Source organism: Octopus bimaculoides, chromosome 1 (assembly GCF_001194135.2).
Source record: "Octopus bimaculoides isolate UCB-OBI-ISO-001 chromosome 1, ASM119413v2, whole genome shotgun sequence".
NCBI classification, from domain to species: domain Eukaryota; kingdom Metazoa; phylum Mollusca; class Cephalopoda; order Octopoda; family Octopodidae; genus Octopus; species Octopus bimaculoides.
In genome coordinates, this window is record NC_068981.1 from 180,580,865 (window position 1) to 180,590,864 (window position 10,000).

The following is a 10,000-nucleotide window of genomic DNA, read 5'->3' on the forward strand; positions in this document are numbered from 1 at the left end:
CATCAGTTGTGGTGTGCAAGAGACGATTGCGTTGGTATGGTCATGTGGTGAGAATGGATGAGGATAGCTGTGTGAAAAAGTACCACACCCTAGCGGTTGAGGGAACCTGTAGAAGAAGTAGACCCAGGAAGACCTGGGATGAGGTGGTGAAGCACAACCTTCGAACATTAGGCCTCACCAAGGCAATGACTAGTGACTGAGACCTTTGGAAATATGCTGTGTGTGAGAAGACCCAGCAAGCCAAGTGAGACCATAACCCATAGCCTATGCCAGGGGTGTAACCAGCCCACTTATGCGTACCTTTCCTTCATTGGATGCTAAACTCTGCTTGCAAAGACCTGTTGAGGCAAGTGAAATCAAAATCGAATCAAATTCGATGACGAACCTGTGCCAGTGGAGCGCTAAGAGTACCATCCAAGCATGATCGTTGCCAGAGCAGCTGTCTGGCTTCTGTGCCAATGACACATAAAAAGCACCATTTGAGCGTGGCTGTTGCCAGTACCGCCTGACTGGCCTTTGTGCCGGTGGCATGTAAAAGCACCCACTACACTCTCGGAGTGGTTGGCGTTAGGAAGGGCATCCAGCTGTAGAAACTCTGCCAGATCAGATTGGAGCCTGGTGCAGCCATCTGGTTCGCCAGTCCTCAGTCAAATCGTCCAACCCATGCTAGCATGGAAGGCGGACGTTAAACAATGATGATGATGATATACATATGCTTATGTATGTACGAATGAATATGTGGGTATATGTTACTGTTTCCTTGCTTTGACATTACATGATGTAAGTAAGTGCAAGTATCAATCACTTGACATTTTTAATTTCCAATCTTCTGTGGGAGAAATATTACTTCACCTGGAAACAAGTGAATGTTGGTGACAGGAAAGGCATACAGCCATAGAAAAAACCCACCACAACAAATTCTGTCCAACCTGTGTAAGCATGGAAAAGTAAATGTTAAAATGATGTTGATGATGCATAACCAAGAAATTATTAAAACAGGATGCAGAGATGTGGTGGACATTGCTCCACAATCCGAGCTTCCAGATAGTAAAATTTTTACATTTTTTTCTGAGTAAGATAACTGGTCTTGCTAAAAATCATATGACTAAATAAGAAACCATTGTTTTTTGGGGGTTTTTTTCTTTCCACTTAAAGACTACTTGACATTAATTTATTTAATATGCAACATTTTATAATTTTGAATTGTTAGATTATGTAAATGTAACTTTACTGTTGAAGATTTACACTGCATGACCAGTAGAACATCATATTTTTTGAGCCAACAAGAGGGCTTCTATATTAAACATGGGCAAGCTTTGTCAGGACATGAGTTGCATGAGACACGGCTCATCATTAGATGGCTTACTCTATTAATAAATCCAAGGTAATTTTTCATTAGGTGTGCCATTCAGAAATTCCCATGGGCCAGTTTGCCTATGACTGTTCAATATGGTACTTGACCTGCTAGAAATAACAGCAAAATATTTCTTCATTAAAAATAAGGAACACCACATTTTAGAATTCAGTCCTAGATACACTATACCTGAAAACCAACATGGGAGGGTCAAAAGTGGAATGTCTTAGATCATAGATTTGCCCTAAAGGAATGATGAAACTTGACTGGAGAGGTGACGTATGGGTATGAGGTAGATACCTATTTGCCTGTATGGCAAGTCAGCCCTGTATGAGTCCACAATTTGAACAGTGGTAATGATCTTGAAATGGACTTAGGATTGAATAAGTCAGCTGAACCACTAGGGAGGGTCTTAAATCAGTGATTAGGCGTGGGGGGTCAGTGTGTTGTAAAGCCATTGAGAAGAAGGCTCCAAAATGGTGTGTACTATTTCTTGATGAGCTTTGAAACCTACTAGCATCTGGTATGCAAAGTTTTCAATTGATTGCACTTGCTTAACCCATTACCTACCAGTGATCTCATATGAGATCACTTAAAAATTGCAAATTTCGTAATTATCTGTCAATATTTACATATATCTAACCTTTTTGCTATATCTACTAGGTATATTCCTCTGTTATTCAAATGAGGTTTGCTAATTTTTCACCCAATATCTCGCTTATTTCTGTTTAAAATGTTATTTTGATCATTCCAGCGTGTTTCTAAGGCTGTTTTATGCTAGAAATCCAAGTTTCATTAAAAAAATTCCAGTTGATAGAAGAATTATGGGAGGTAATGGGTTAAGCAAGCTATTTCTTCGTCTATTGTATTTACTATCAAAACTTCACACCTATCTCTTACCTTTTACCTGTTTCAGTTAATGGACTGCAGCCATGCTTGAAGGTTTTAGTTGGGGAAACAAAAAGCCTCCTGTACTTATTTTTGTTTTAAGCCTGGTACTTATTTTATTGGTGTCATTTACTAAATTGCTTAGTTATGGGTGAAGTAAACAAATCAACATTGGTTGTCAAGTGGTGATGGCAGACAAACAACACAAAGACACACACACACACACACACACACACACACACACACACACATAATGGGTTTCCACACAATTTCTGTCTACCAAATTCACTTACAAAGCAGTAGTTAGCTTGGGGCTTATAGTAAAAAACACTTGTCCATGGTGGTGTGCAGTGGTACTGAAACTAAAACCACAAGGCAGCAAAGTGAGTTTCTTAGCCACAGAACCATGCCTGCACATTCTTATATATTTGAAAATATTCTGATTTTTTTTTTTTTTTTTCAAAGAAAAAATGCTTTGATAAAACCTGAACTATTTTACAAAGTAAAATCATAGAAAATAAGAAGAAAATGTAAAGTGTTTTGATAGATGTAAAGTGTTTTGTTTAGGCACAGGAGTGGCGGAGTGGCTGTGTGGTAAGTAGCTTGCTTACCAACCACATGGTTCTGGGTTCAGTCCCACTGCGTGGCACCTTGGGCAAGTGTCCTCTACTATAGCCTCGGGTCAACAAAAACCTTGCAAGTGGATTTGGTAGACGGAAACTGAAAGAAGCCCGTTGTATATATGTATATATATACATATATATGTATGTGCTTGTGTGTCTGTTTGTCCACCCAACATTGCTTGACAACTGATGCTGGTGTGTTTACATCCCCGTAACTTAGCGGTTCGGCAAAAGAGACCGATAGAATGAGTACCAGGCTTACAAAGAATAAGTCCTGGGGGCGATTTGCTTGACTAAAGGCGGTGCTCCAGCATGGCCACAGTCAAAGGACTGAAACAAGTAAAAGAGTGAAAGAGATGATATGCCATAGCACCATTTACCATTCTATTATCCAGCAAAAAACATTACATTTATTTAACGCTTTTGAGATCCTAAAACCAAGGTGTCACATCAAAACACTGGTGTGAGTGCTAGTGCCACATAAAAAGCACCCAGTACATTCTGTATAGTGGTTGGCATTAGAAGGGCATTCAGCCATAAAAACCAAGCCAAAGCTGACTATGGAACTTGATGTGGCCCCTGGCCTTGCTAGTTCCTGTCAAGCCATCCTATGTATGCCAGCATGGAAAACAGATGTTAAATGTTGATGATGATGATGATACCAACCCACTTGAAACCATCCTGATTCTGTGATACAAACTTCCTATTTTAAAATGATCTAAATGAAAAAAACTTTCTAAATTTCATGTTAATTTGTTTCAAAGACTGTCTTAATAATGATAACATTTTACTTGATTATTCATTATTTTCAATACTAATTGAAACAAAGGAAGTGTATTTCATTTCAATAGACAGTGTTAATTAGTTGAAAGAAGCTGAGTAAGTTACTCAAATGCTTGGTGCTTTTTCTAGATGGTTTTAAAAGTTCAAGAAATAATCTGATCTTCATAGCATTCAAATATTGGTTATGATGACGAGTGTTCCAGTTGATCCAATCAACTGAACAACTTGCTCATGAAGTTAATGTACAAGTGGCTGAGAACTCCGCAGACAGGCATAGTTCTCTGGGAGATTAAGCGTAACACAGAATGTGACAAGGCTGGTCCTTAGAAATACAGGTACTACTCATTTTTGCCATCAGAGTGGAGTGGAGAATAGAACAAGTGTCGCATCAAAATTATTAAGATAAAACTTACTTGGAAATGGATTTGTGGCATTCAATCATATAATAATATAAATAATATATATATGCATATATGTACATACTTGCATATGTATATACATATGCATATATGGGCACAGAACGTAAACAACATGAAATACGAAAACATGGAATAAGAAATTTTTTTGGCAAACAACGAAAGAAACAAATGGAAAGCAAGACAAGCAACATAAAGAACGATCCTGTCGGCTGTTTTTCTACTCTGTTTTCAAGCAATTCACAACAAGATATACCTCAGACAAAAGAGTTGCTCCTGAAAATTAAATTAAATTAAATTTGGGATTTTGCTGAGGGTCAAAGTTGGTAACAAAAGCAGGACAGTGAGAACGAACAGGAAGGGCTGCTAAGCCTAAACGAGCTGAGGTTGCTTTAATAATAGCAAATGCTCAGAAATGCAAGACAATGCTTCATTGGCATAAATTTATGAGTCCTCAGAAATCTGATTCCTAGCACTATTAAATTTTTAAAAACTTGAACTCATCTGAAGAAAATGAATGGCATAAACTTATTACAAATTAGCTAAAAACTGTAATATGTAATGTGAATCTAAGATTAAAAAACATCATTAGAGAGAACGGTTTCAATTTTGCCAGTAATTAAATAGTTATATCTCAAGAAAACAGATAACAAGAGCACTCAGCGAGCGCAAGCTTCTGCCAAGACAACAGCGATGTCCTCTCAATGATTAGCCAAAAATGATTTTTAAAATGAGAATATCTGAAATAAACTCTGTTGCTCTCACAAATGAGAATACTAAAAATGAATCTGATCAGCTCTCAAAAATTAAGTGAAAAAAAGGAAAAATAATTCAGAATCCTTGTCTGGTCCGGATTGATCCCAAAATCTGATCAGTTTGTATCAGTCACAAGGCCAACCATCCCTGAAAGTTTCATCCAAATCTATCCAGTGGTTCTTGAGATATCTTGTCCATGGACAAACAAACAAACTCAACTGGAAACAATACCTCCGCTTTCGCTAAGGCAGAGGTAATAATGATTGATGACTTGCAGTAAAGTTATTGTCACTGTATAGTTAGGGTAGCTATAAATAGTGCACATAGCTGAAGCTGATAAATATTTTTTTTTTTTTTTTCTCAACAGGCATAGACATGGTCATATTGTTAAGAGGCTTTTTTTGCAACCACATGGTTCCAGTTTAGTCCGTCTTGTGAACACCTTAGGCAATCGTCTTCTATTATAACCCCAGGCTAACCAATGCCTTGTTAGTGAATCTGTTTGATGGAACTGTGTGAAAGCTTGTTGTGTGTGTGTGTGTGTGTATATATATATATGTATATGTGTGTGTGTGTGTATGTGCTTGTGTTTGTCTTCTCCACCCACCACTTGACAGCTAGTGTTGGTTTGTTTATGTCACTATAACTTAGATGATCACCTAAGAGACTAATAGGATAAGAAGCAGACTTGGAAAAAAAAAAGTATTGAGGCCAATTAGTTTCACTAAAGCCTTGAAGTGGTATCCCAGCATAGCTGCAGACCAATGACTGGAACAATGAAAGATAAAAAATAAATTCTACACATTATTGTCTTGCCCCAAACCACCCTTGATTCAGCATTTCTAAGATCAAAGGTATTGCATCCGTGAATATCTCATCATTTTTGGTACATAGTATATTTGGGACTATAACCAACCTGTTCTTTTTTTAAGATGGCAGAGCATAGGGGCTCTCTCATGCTGCATTAGTGAGTGAGTTTCAATCTGTATATAATAATTAGAGGTTAAGATGATATTCACACATTACTTTTTAGATAAAATTCACTAAAAACTACAGACATGTTCCATCATCATTTAACGTCTGCTTTCCATGCTGGCATGTGTTGGACAGTTCAACTGGAGCTGGTAAGTCAGAGAGCTACACCAGGCTCTGTTTGCCTGTTTTAGAAACCATGCCAAAATATACAATTGGAACCTGGTGTTAGCTCTCTTGCTTACCAGCTCCTGTTAAACCATCCAGCCCATGCCAGCATGGAAAGTGGACATTAAATGATAGTGGTGGTGATAATGATGATGATGATGATTCTTTTGACTTGATTTAATTCCGTTGACTTTTGATGTCCTTTTATATTTTAATGAATTTCTTTTTACTGCCAAGAAAGATGATGAGTTGTCAGCATCTGCACTTAAGTTTGAAATTACATCTAGACATATTTAGATTACTTTTCATTTTACTTTTTTAAATGTAAATTTAACCAATGAAATACTTTGTATACTGAACATTTGCTTATAATTTTCATGGAAAGAATAATAAAAGTATATTGTTATATTTAGTCATACATTTGCAAATTAACCACATGCGTAAAATATCTGGTCTTCACTTCAGCTTTATTATTATTATTTTTTTTATTTTAGTGTCCTTTGTCTGACATCTTTCGTAGTCGCACATCCTCTTTGGTATGACCTCTTCAGCGAGGTCGCGTTGTTCTGTTTAGTCCATTCTGTATTTCTGAAGAGGTCTCCAGATGTGTGATGAAAGATTTCAGACAAAGGACACTAAAATAATAATAAAACTGAATTGAAAACCAAGTATATAGTGTGAGTAGTTGATTGGCAAAAATATGACCATCCCCAAACATAACAATATCTGCTTCAACACAATTTCACATCAGGAAACTTGCACAACAAATACATAAACAGAATAATAAACGATTTGATGTAAATAAAACTCTCAGTAACAGCTAAGTTCACTTGTCATGGCTTTTTGATTGAAACAGTTGAGAACTCTTATTCACAATGTTTTCTTGACATTCCTTAGAATTGATTTTTTTGTTAACCATAAAACAAATGAAACCAAACATACAGTTTTTAACAATGTTTTTATTTTTCTGTTTAATTAACTGCTGTTTGATTTGATATTTGCCTCTAACACCTTGCAGTGGCCTATAATTTAATTCTTGTTTAGCTCCAGTATGGTCCAGTGCCGCTGGACTGTGCAGGTGGCACGTAAAATACACCATTTTGAGCGTGGCCGTTGCCAGTACCGCCTGACTGGCCTTCATGCCAGTGGCACGTAAAAGCACCCACTACACTCTCGGAGTGGTTGGCATTAGGAAGGGCATCCAGCTGTAGAAACTCTGCCAAATCAGATTGGAGCCTGGTGTAGCCATCTGGTTTCACCAGTCCTCAGTCAAATCGTCCAACCCATGCTAGCATGGAAAGCGGATGTTAAACGATGATGATGATGATGATGATGTGATCAGATGTGTTCCATCCAAAACCAACTCATCTTTTTAAACCTTCCTTTGTTTCATTTTTTTTAAAGATGGTAGCATGGTATTAGAAAGAATTTGGTTACTGTTTCTAGCATATTGTTCAACTACATAGAGGCTTTCTCATTAATTCATATAATAGTGGAAATGTTTGTAGTTGAAAAGAGGATTAGAGTCACAGTCATCAACAGGTTTCTAATTTTGATGAGTGGATAGCACAAAAACATTTGCAATGAGCTTAGACTTGCATTCATTTGCTTGTAAGACCTCCTGCATGGGTTGTTTTTTTCTTGCATACATTTGCTCCACACACATACATATCCATCCTTCTGGCTAACTTTACATCTATGCTCTTCTAAAGATACTTTCTCTACATATACAAGATAGAAAGATACTATGACAAAAAAATATTTTGTTGTTGTACCCATACAAGACAAAAAAAAACTTGTAAATTTATCTTTAATTGCTAATTACTTCATGTAAAGCCATAGTAATCTGGATTGTCAGCACATTTGAATCTACTTTTTTTTTGGCAGAGAATGTGGCGAGCTGGCAGAATTGTTAACACACTGGTCAAAACGCTTAACAACATTTGTCCATCTTCACATTCTGAGTTCAAATTCTGCTGAAGTCGACTTTGCCTTTCATCTTTTTGGGGTCAATGAAATAAGTACCAGTTGAGCACTGGGGTCAATATAATTGACTTATCTCCTCTCCTGAAATCGTTGACCTTGTGCCAAAATTTGAAACCATTATTATTATTAAGGAAGCAAGCTGGCAGAATCGTCAGCACACCAGATGAAATGTCCTGTGTTCAAATTTTGCCAAGGTGAGTTTGCCCTTCATCCTTTTGAGGGTGATGAAATAAATACCAGTTGAGCACTGGGGGCAATGTAATTGACTTGCCTCCTCCCCAAAATCGCAGGCCTTGTGCCAAAATTTGAAATCCTTATTATTATTCAGTGAGAGAGCAGCACATGCCATCAAAGTGACACTGGGGTACAAATATATGAAGTCTAATATACCCATCATGACCACCTGTCTGATAAGGGTACACCAGGCACATGCATCACAACCATGGTGATCTCATATCAAGATAAACATTGGCATGGTGATCGCATATCAAGATAAACAGTGTATTACCTTGCAGGTGGGGCCCAAATAGAATTTTCTTCAGGTCGAGTAGTCCATCCCACTCAAAATGTCCCTGAATAAGGCTTGTTTAAGGATGAACAAAACACCCATATCACCCATATCTCTTTACTTTTACATGATTACGATCTTACGTTAACTTTCAAGTCTTTCTAAATTATCCCCCTTTAGGCTGTAACTATTTTGAATGGTGAATTTGTTAACTTTGGCTTGTATTAGATAAGGATAAACTATTTATTACTGTTATTGAACTTTCTACAACCACTTTCGCATTCCATGACGACCACTGGGATTGATCAGGTACTGAAAAAGGATTCTGGATTATTTTTCCAGTTTTTTTTTTCCTTTATTTTTGAGAGTGGTCGGGTTCATTTTTAGTATTTTCATTTGAGAGAGCAGTCGAGTTTATTTCAGATATTCTCATTTTAAAAATCATCTCTGGCTAATCGTTGAGAGGACGTTGGTGTTGCCTTGACAGAGGTTTGTGCTCTCTGAGTGCTCTTGTTATTATTATTATTATTATTATGACATTTATCACAAAAAAATTTTATCATACAAAAACAATCTTGGTGGTAAAATAGACTCTGGCTACCATATTCCATGCTGCATGGGTTAACCCTTTAGCATTTAAACTAGACATATCCAGCCAAAATATTCTACACGCTGCATGTTCAAACTGGCCAAATTCAGTCTCTCACACCTACTCTATAATGTCATTCTAAAAACAAACCACCACATCATCTGAATCTTCAACCTACAAGATAATTCCTGATTAATTCAAAACAAGTAAACCAGTCCCAGGCAGCCTGTGGCCCAAGGGACTTTCTGATGGCACACCTAACAAAAAAATTGCCCTCAGTGGGTTTTTTTTCTTTTGGTAGTGCAACCCTGCCTAATGAACCATGTATCACGCAACTTGCTTCTCAAAAAGGGTTGCCCATGCCTTGGTTTAACCCTTTTGATACCAACCCAGCTGAAACCGTCTCTGGCTCTGTAGTACAAATGTCTTGTTTTCAAAAGTTCTGAATTAAAATCTTCCACCAAACCTTAGTCACAATTTATGCTCCAAACACTAGCTTAATGATAACTAAGTTATTTTACTAAATTCTTTGTTATATTTAAAATTAATTGAAAGAAACACAGAGCATCTCAACAGAAATATGGTAACAAAAGGGTTAAATAATGACTGCACAGAAGAAAGTGCATTTTGCTAGGAGAGCAAACTGAAGTACAGAATATTTGGCGTGCATAAATCTGTATGCTACTCTTTGTATCTGATTAACTTTTACTGTACCATAGATATTGAATAAAGCTATCTGATATTGCTCAATACAGAGATTCCATTGCTGTTTCTTGTTCATTTTACTCAGTAACATTTAGATCAGTGGTTCTTAAGCTTTTTCATTGCCTTACCCACTGAGACTCTCCAGGGTATTACCGTGACCACTGTAATAGATTTTGTAATGGTCTTGGAACACAAATTGCCATGGGGGTCACAGAGCAGGAGTGATACACATACAGTCATGATACCACTAGC

General features: G+C 37.1%; 1 protein-coding gene across 2 annotated transcripts in view; it reads left to right on the plus strand.

Annotated features, from left to right (window-relative positions):
* Window positions 1-10,000, plus strand: part of LOC106873027 (FK506-binding protein 15) — an 88,673-nt gene that overhangs the window by 8,900 nt on the left and 69,773 nt on the right. The window lies entirely within an intron of this gene.